We start from the raw sequence: 10000 nt of genomic DNA, 5'->3' as shown, positions 1-10000 counted from the left end.
TTTAAGAGATCATTGATGAACAATATGAAAACTTTGTACTGGAAGATATCCTTAGGAATGCAACTGTTAATAGATCTATCAGAATAGTGACCGTCTACCACAGCAGTGATAGAACGGCCAGAAAGAAAACTTAAAATTAATAGAACACCATCAGTTGGCGAAGCGTGTCACAGCGAGGCCAAAAGACGCAATCTTATCATGACTTAGAAAAGTTGTCAGAAGCTGTGCGTGGAATGTGAAGACTGGCCCCATTCTGTCTTAGCGACTTACTATACACGCTCTCACTTAAAAGATGGCCAGAAGTAGAACAGCCTAGACCTAGACAGAATCCATACAGGTGATCAGATAGAAGGTTGCAAATTGATAGATAAGTGAAAGTTCTTTTGTTGAAGATGGGTTAAAAACTAGAGAAGTAAGAAACCAAAGCAAAAGGATGGTAAATTTAGGGATTAGAGCACAAATGAATAAATAGATTACGAAAACATTTACCACTAAAACAATATGATTCATGATGCAGGACAGGCCAGGGCATAACTATGGAGTGTGTTTCCATTCCTTCCCCTCATGCCTTAAGGTCAAACGTGTCCTGAAACAGACTGGAGTTTTTCCCCTTGTAGACATTTTGTGAAACACTCCTATCCAACACTATCTTTTTTTTTTCTTTTTTATGCAAGAAAGAAAACCAGCCAAGGGCACTAAAGGTTAAAAAAAAGGCCCACTTGAAATGCCACTTCTCTCAAAGGCGGTATAGAATTAGCCAAAAGTCAAGGACAAATGTTTTGAAACCTGAAGGATCATTATTTTTCATCATATTGCTAAATGGATGCTGTAGTCAGTTGGTATGTATTCATCTCTTTCTCTCTGTCTATCTATATATCTACTTGTCTGTCGGTCTGTGTATGTGGCATTGGGGCACATGGGTGAAGGAGGGGCTGGAGGATGGCAGGATGGCGGCATGTGAGGGCCGGCAGGGGCGTGTCAGGAGTCAGGAAGGCAGGCAGGGCGGATGGTGGTGGTGGTGCTGGTGTAGGGGTGGTGAGAGGCTGTGTTCGCCGGGAACTGACAGGCTCAGGGGCCCTGGGTGTCGGGCGGGGGAGGGCTGGGTACAGACGCCCGCGGGATTTACGTGGGTGTGTTGTGTTGCGTGCGTGCCCTCAGCCCTGTTAGCCCCCTGCTGGCCACCCGCCGCATTGTGCACTCGCTCGGAAAAAATAACGAAGCGACGTATTTTTTGTGCCTTCTTTAGGGAAAAAATATTTAATGTTTGGCAGACTGAGGTTCAGGGAGGAAGGTAATTTTGCGAGGGGTGGGTCGGCCGAGACGGCAGCTGTTTGGGCCGCGCAAGTCACCTGCGAGACAGCCGCTTGGATTAACTTATGAGGCTCAAGTTGTGTTGGTCTTGCAGCAATAAGCCGCCAAGCAGAAACGTGGACCTGCTCTTCTCAGGGCGGCGGCGGCCGAGACGGTAGTGGCTTGGGGCAATGGGAGAAGTGAAAGTGGGGGACGATGGGGGGATGTGAGGTGGGGTTGGCGACGCAGGCTGGTATAAACTAACGCTTGGGTCATGCAGTTATTCTCACGTGACTTGTACTTGTGCAGCGGATGATACGATGCATCCCGTGCACGGCGGCGGCAGGCGGCAGTGACGGACAGGGTGGTGCGGGCTGTTACCGAGCAGGCTGGCTGGCAGGCGGGCGGACGGTGGATTGGTGGACGGGTGAAAACATTACATCTCGTCCGTCTGGGGATTGTTGTCGGGACTTTGTTTTCATTTCGGAATTGTTTGGGCGCAAACCCGAATATTTTGGTGTGAAGTTCGTGCAAGGCTCCTGAAAGGTAAAAAAATGGCGTCCAAAGACCGGTGGCGGGAGAGCATTAAATATTAAGCAGGAGTGTCCCCAGGGGCAGCACTGCACACCCGCCACGCATTCCCTGCCAGACTACCAGCCTCCATTCCCCGCACCAGCGTGTTGCAGCGAGGCACGGCGTGCAGGACGCAGACACGAGGCCAATGATGCTTTGGTTTGCTCCTGCTGGACTCACTGTGCTAAATGTGAACCCTGTGTTTCACGCCTCGCCTCTGAATGTCTCAGCATTTATTCGAGTGACTGAAATGTCTTGATACAAATAATCAGGTACAGCGGCTCGTGCTCAAAAATCATGAACACTTACACCGTTGACTGCATCACACTGCTTTGCAACTCTGAATACATAGCACAACTTTACCAATCATGTCAATAGTGCTCATGTTACTGCTGCTATTATCTTCCTTACTGACACCGCCCCGTCGTCTGTCTTCGATTTTCACAGCAGGTCTCCTCTCTCTGTGTGTCCCAGCAAGACTCCACCCTTAGCTAGTCTGCCTTTTGTCCATAACTAAAACCACTGAATCCAGAATGGTCGTAAACCTGGTGTTTTTATTTTTTCTTTGATGAAATATGATAAAGATCTGCACTGCATTACTAAGAACTCAAAAGATTATTTCACATTTGTATAATGATTTTTCTTCCACTAAATAAAAGATATAACGCAACTATCAGAAAAATGTTGAAACTTTTCATGTGTTCTAACACTGGACCAGACCTCTACTGGAAAAAAAAAAAAGAATTTGCCATGAAATTAATTCGTCTAAGATGATTAAATTATGGAACGTAAAAGAAGAATATTGATATAGAAAAGTGCATATTAATCGAAAAAATGTATTTGAAGTGTCGTCATTTGAAATAGATTTTTTATGATTATTATCTGTACCAGAGTTCTAAAGAATGAAGAAAACTATTTTACATATATAAAATGTGTCTTCGTTTAGTAAAGAACAGCTGCCAATCACCACACAAATATGTTTGAATTAAAATCTTCCATGTTTTGTTTAAGATCTATACAAAACAAAACGAGAATAAAAACAAATAGATAACTAATAAGAATAGATAAATAAAGATTGATTGAGTTTTATAGAATGTGACCCACGGAAGGCTGAAGGCGAGGCAGGTCAACATTAAGGTGGAATGACAGTACAGTGAAACACCTGCGTGGGGAAAGGTTCACTGGAGGCGACGCACTCCGAGGCAGGAGGGAGTGGAAGCAGCTGATAAGGAACACTCCTCTTATGGGGAAAGGTATTGAAGGAGGAGGAGATGGAGAAGAAAGAGAAGAAAAAGAAAAAGAAGAAGAAGAAGAAGAAGAAGAAGAAAAAGAAGAAAAAGAAGAAAAGGAAGAAGAGAAAGAGAAAGAAGAAAAAAGGAGGAGGAAAAAAAGCAGATGAAGAAGAAAAGGAGAAGGAGGAGGAGGAGAAAGAAGAAAAGGCAGAAGACGAAGAATAATAATAAGAAGAGAAAGAGCAAGAAGAAGAAAATAAACAGAAGAAGAAAATGCAAGAGGAAAAGGCAGTATAGAAAGAAAAGAATAAAAAGGAAGATGAAGAAGCAGGAGAAATAAAAGAAGCAGCCGGAACCATACCAGTCCATGCTGAGGGACGCCCACCCGCCGCCGCCCCGTGATTGAACAGCCTGGCCACGGCGCAGAAATGAAAGTTTCGATGTAAAGCACAAATTCAGGCATGTTATCACGTCACTGGCAACGCTGTCTGTTCCGGCACCTTCTGTTCTGCTGGGATGGCGGGAAGGGGCCGTGGTGTGCGTGTGTGGCGTAGTACATTGTTCAGCCTCGTCACCAGCCTGCAGGAGGAGTGGCCAGGCGTTCCGTGTTGACAAGGCCGCCACAAAGCTCGTTGCCACACTGGGCGAATTCACCCCGCAGTGACGCCGCCTTTCGTCTGTCGCTCTGCCCCGCCACCGTCATTTATTCCTCCCGTCGCCATTCACGTGTCCATTCCATGCAGGGGTCTGGCTTGTCCCCGCCCGAAGTTCACTAAGTGTGCGGCGGGTTCTCCCACACACCTCCTTTAAACAATGAAGGTCTCTTTGTCTCCTCAGCTCCCCTCCTTTAACTGACTTTCTTCAGTCCCACTTGCCGCCGTGGTATTGCTTCTCTTGCTGTCTTCTTCCTTTAATTACATGGTTACTGCCACTGTGAGGCTGCAAACTGCTTGGCTCCCTCCCTCCCCTCCCCGCCACGCAACACTTGCAGCACACTCGTCACTATTTCGTTCACATTCTCTATGCACTAATGTAAAATTTAGTAACCAGTATCCTGAGTCTTTCATCTACCTGCCGGCAGCTTAACACCTGCCACCACGGCAACCGAGCACCACTCAGGAATTATGTATGCGAGGCTGATGAGTCCCTGGAAGTCTGGTGTTGTCGATGCTTCCTTTGTCCTCTCCAGGCCCAATAAAAGAGAGACTATCTTATGACTTGGATTCCTTCAGGCGAGGGACTCAAAATACCTCGGGCATTATTCTTTTTACTTCTGTTGTTTTAATACTTTTCATCTCCTTTAAGAAGACTGCGTTTTCTCGGTCTTTTTTGGTCTTGGTATGTTTGCATTTTTTAGTGACTTCACCGCTAAGCTGTGTAGTAATGTTTTATCATCCTGCCAACAGTCTTTAAAAGATCGCATGTTATAGTGCCTCAGAAAGAGAAGTGTTCATTGTTTTGAGAAATCCTGTCCTTCAATAAAGCAGATGAGCGTATTATTTATGTAGCAGGCCTTGTGTTGTAATGGTTTTTGTAGAAGGAGAAAGCCTGTTATTGGTGGCGAGATGTCATACGAACGCAATGGACAATGCATGCGAGTCCTTTCCGCCAAGCAAAACAGGTTTGTATTAGACGGACGTGGACTCCGCCAGGAATGTGGATACGGATGAAATCACAGAGAAGCTCACGATCACGTTCACTTCTCCTGCTGTGCTGGCAATGTCACAGCTATCGGGGTTGCCTGAGACAGACCCGACAACGGCAAGGGGTGCTGCGAGGAACAGGGTTCTCTACAATATACTCTTATATGCAAACTTAAATAATCTTTCTATTTACGAGGCGTTGTCTACACAAACATTGCAGGACAATATGACTCGTACCCATTTCCTGGCTTACAAGTGTCCCGGATGGTGCGTGTGCCCTGCTGGTCCTGGAGTGCAGACGTGGACAAGGACTGGCGTAAGGACGTAGACGTGGACTCTGCATGAAAGCACAGAGGAATGGAGAGTGGTCGTGATATCCTGTCAGAGCGGTCCAGCAGGTTTTGAAGTGGCCATCATGGTGAGGTGACGTGTGTGGCTGACCTACTGACTCTAGTAACGCAACAACGCGGTCGTGTGGCGCCGCTCGCGTGTGTTAGTCTGCCACAGAGCACCGAGGGGAAAATATGCGGGAGTTAATGACTTTAACTTAATAACGCTTGAAATCTAATCGTAATTAACTTGAATCCTTTCACGGCGGGTATAACGGGTGGCAGGTATGTGTGGCGGAAATACTTACCGCTGCTCACGTTGCCATAGAAAGCTCCCTGCGAGACCCTACGCCTGAAATGAGCACATTCCTTTCCCGGCAAACATTTAAATGAACAATACATGTCGTTTAAACACAGTAGGTAATAAAAGGGACTTAATTACTCCCCAGACCGGCGGCGAACAAAGGGCGCACGGTACAGATGGGTGAGAAGCGCCAACTCGCCTCCTTTGCCGCCTGACTGCGTGACTGACTGCCGTGCGTGAGGCGTGAGTTCTACATTCTGCGCCATCTGCCGTGAGCCCGAACACTCTCTGACTCATCACTATCACTACTATTATCACTATCACCACCACTATCACTATCACCACCACCATCATTATCACTACCATCACCACGTCGAACCCTCTCCAGCTCATCACCATCACTATCATCATCACCACGCCTGTTATCTTCCTCCTCATCATCAGTATCTATATAATTCCACTTCAGGGCAAACTTTCTCCACTTTTCTTTTATTTAGGAGGAAAACCAGCCAAGAGCAACAAAATATAAGAAAAAAAAGGGTCTCTTGAAATGCTGGTTCCCTTAATAAATAGTCAAGAATTAGCCAAAATTCAGGGACAAATGTATTGAAACCTCACTCTTACTTCAGGTCGCCCAATGAAGCAAAGACCTCCACCTCTTCCACCTCCTCCTCTACCAGTAGCACCACCTCCTCTCCTCCTCAACCTCCTCCTCAACCTCCTCTTCCTCCTCCTCCTCCTCTTCCTCTTTTTCTCACCTGTGTCTTCTCCACACAAAACTCTCATAACACTATTTTCGCTATACTGAAGTCATAACTAACATAATGCTTTTCTTCTAGTTCTCCTCCTCCTCCTCCTCCTCCTGGTCCTTGTTCTTCACTGTTTCTAGATTCATACTAGTTACCATTATTATCACTTCAACATTCATTCCTTCTCGCCTCATCCCATCATAACAAACTATCACCATTACTAGTACTCATTATTTCCATACTTACACTTACTACTTCACCATACACCACTTGTCACCATTAGCATTTTTACCAGCTGTTATTCACAATGCAATCACCATCGATTTCTTATTTCGTAACGTATCACTATCTCACCATCATCAGTCATAACTACTCGTATGTACCAGACACTGTTGCCACATTTTCTTATCATCACCATTTTGTTTCGTCATCGTCACCACATGCAGTCACCACCATCACCATAGCACTCGTGTCATCATCACTATTCACTGTCACATTCATCATATGTCATCACCAACCGCCATGATATTATTGCCACACACTCATCTCACCACCACTGCACCACTGCAATCACCACCACATCTCTAACCTTATTTGCATCACCACTACATATATTAAAAATGGTACCTTCTCTTTTAGTCTTTCGTCACCACCACCACAACCACCGCTATCACCATTTCATCACAGTCACCAGCACTATTATACATTTGTCCCTATCCTTTGGCTAATTCTGTCGGCTGTATAAGGAGATTGGCAACTGTGTGGGCCTTTTTTTTATCTATATTTTTGTTGTCTTTGGCCAGTCTTCCTCTCTTACGTAAACTTTCTTGAATCACTGCCTGACATCACATCCTTTGGCTAATCCTATCGGCTCTATAAGGAGACTGACAACTGTGTGGGTCTTTTCTTTTTCATATTTTTGTTGTCCTTGGCCAGTCTTCCTCTCTTACGTTAAAAAAAACTCTTGAATCACTTCCTGACATCACAAACCAGTCCTGTGTGTTTCATTTTTTCGCAGTAAGGTAGTTTTCACCTATAAAAATGTAAAGGAAGTTGCAAGAAACCATGTGATTTAAACCATAACTCTTTCTTACTCATAAATTATTCTAATCTTATAAAGCTCACACTTGTCTGAGCACTAACAAGCTGATGGCCACGTGCGAGTATCAATATAGTGTTATCAGTTATCACACTTACTTACTGTTCTACATCGCGTCGTGTGAAGTGAAGCGCAAAGCCTAATGTTGCACTAATCAAAGGAAAAGTGCCCATTCTTACGTTCAGTGTATAGTGTTTAATTACAGCACATGAATGGACTTTATTAGTATTCAACTTACGAAACACGGCAATGCATATCCTGTATGGAAAACATTATTGTACCCCAAACAATGGCTGCAGTTTGTGACAACCAGTGAATGCAATCAATCACTTCATTACCAACTAGTACATATTTATTTTTCAACTTTTTTTTTTTTTTTTGCAGTTGTTGCTTTGTCAAATTGTAGATTTTTTCGTGGTTTTCTTGGATGTCACCTGGTGTGTGTGTGTGTGTGTGTGTGTGTGTGTGTGTGTGTGTGTGTGTGTGTGTGTGTGTGTGTGTGTGCGCAGTACAGTTACATTCAAGAGGAGCAGCGCCTTCATCATTCATGTAATAAAGAGCATGGGAGTTTTGTAATATCAAATATGAAAACTCGCACGAACACACAGCGATTACGGGGCAGAGTGTGCTGATTGCATTCTTGTATAATTAAACACTTTGTTCTCTCACCACGATTACTTCCACAGACCACACAGATGATTAGTCACGTTCCCACAACCATCTTTTCTTCAATGATGCAGAGAAAACATGTTAAACCATCGCTGGAATCACGAAAAACATCCTTGAAAACCTTAATATCTTCCACTAGAGTCTGTGAAATATAGACGAGATAAGACGCCGAAACGTTTGGGAATGCTGAGTTCAAGACTCGGAACTCCCTCGTGCATGCATCAGACTTTCCATGTTTTCACGATTCCAGCCATAAATAAATGCTCATGCAAGTACAATGAGACGTGACTCGGTAATGAATGCTTCACAAAGTTATGATTCTGCTGATTTCTCTCATGGATTGCGTCTCAGTCACAGCTAAAGAATTTGCACAGGAAAGTTCGCAACTCGACTCATCCTTTCCTCTCGAAAAAGGAAAAAATGGAAAAAAGAAAAGCTCCAGTGTGGCAGTTATATGTATTGCGTGTGTATGTATAGCGGCCAGCCAGTGTTGAGTAATGACAGTTGTGTGTTTGGCCTCATGTTGCAGTCCATTATAATAATCAATGAGTAAATGAATCGATGCAATGTAAGTAATGATTGAAAGGTAATCCATTAGAACTCGGTTTTCTGTCATTTCTAGCAGTCAATCATTCACTCAAACAATATACTCGTCTGTCAGTCTCTCAGTCAGTCAGTCAGTCAGTCAGTCAGTCATCCAGTCATTCAGTGTAATGTTAGTAACACAAAGCAACCTTTTCTACGCGTGTGATGGGTATTTGAATTTAAATGAAACCTTATATTGCATTCTGAAATACCTCCACATGTTTTCTAGAATGCGCGTAAAACTATATCACAAATTACTGTTTTTTTTAAGTATTTATCCCACATTTATAATAGTTCAGCTGAGACTCTACACCACCAATGCGAAAAAAAAAGAACCGTGGAATACCAATGATCTTATCCTTTAGTTCACACCAGCACTGGTTATAAACTTTGATCAACTCAGCCTAAAACCTAACACTGATGTAACGTTAGTGCCAATAACCCTGTGCCAGTGAGCTGCTGGAAGAACCTGATGAATCACCCTTACACCTCCAGATTTATAGAAGCACTGGTAAAGTCTTTGATCGATCTGGCCCGTGGAGAAAAAGAGAAAAAAAGCACCGAGCAGGAGGGACGTTACGGTGCCAATAACTTCGTGCAGACTTGGAGTGCTTGCGTGTGTTGGGTGTGTTAATGTGCCGTGTGTCTGGAGGCAGCGACGCAGGGACAGGCGCGGGAGGCAGTTGCGAGGCTGTGTGACCTTTTATGAGGAGAAAGTCGGAAAGGATGGGGTTGCCTGCACGAGCCCCAGCCCTGTCTCCCATAAGGGGCTCGTAACGCCGAAAGGATGGTGGTCGATGAGGTCAGCAGGCCCGCAGAGTGGCGAGGGTGTGTGTTAAGGTTCTTGCGGTGAAGTGACTGGAAGAGGCGGTGTCAGTTTAAATGAGGCGCGAAAAGACCTCCAGGGAGCAGCCGCCTCAGGGTTCACCAGGGGAGTGCTGCCACGGCGCCGCCTGGTGATAGCGAGGCCCTGACAACACCGCCAGGGAGGGAGGGTGGTGGCAGTGAAGGAAGGGAATATAGAAGTGACACATGAGAATATACTCCGAGAAAAACGCTGGTGTTGGTAGTGGTGGTGGTGATGATGAGAAGTAGTGGTGGTGGTAGTAGTCGTAGTAGTAGCAGTAGTAGTGATGGTGGTGACGATAGTACGCATTTTTCACGTCTCTCTCTTGTCGAGCAGCCTCAGTGTTTGCAGTCTTAGCCAGACGTAAGACTACGCTCCAGTTTACTTTATGGCGAATGATTTTAATAGAGTTGGAGTTTTCAGAATGTTATTTACTGATGATGTTCTCAGTCCTGCCTCGTTGAATATTGTTTGTTCTATTCTAAACGTAGACACAGACAAACTAAACCATCAAAAACAGCCTTCTTGGTGTTAAACTAAATTGATAACAGACATACTACTAGCAAACATAAAGCTCTTGAAAGTGTAGCAGTATTAATATCACTACTACTACTACTACTACTACTACTACTACTACTACTACTACTACTACTACCGCTACATCAACAGCAACAACAAAT

This window comes from Portunus trituberculatus, chromosome 16, assembly GCF_017591435.1.
Source record: "Portunus trituberculatus isolate SZX2019 chromosome 16, ASM1759143v1, whole genome shotgun sequence".
Lineage (NCBI taxonomy): Eukaryota > Metazoa > Arthropoda > Malacostraca > Decapoda > Portunidae > Portunus > Portunus trituberculatus.
Note: the sequence above shows the minus strand (reverse complement) of the source record.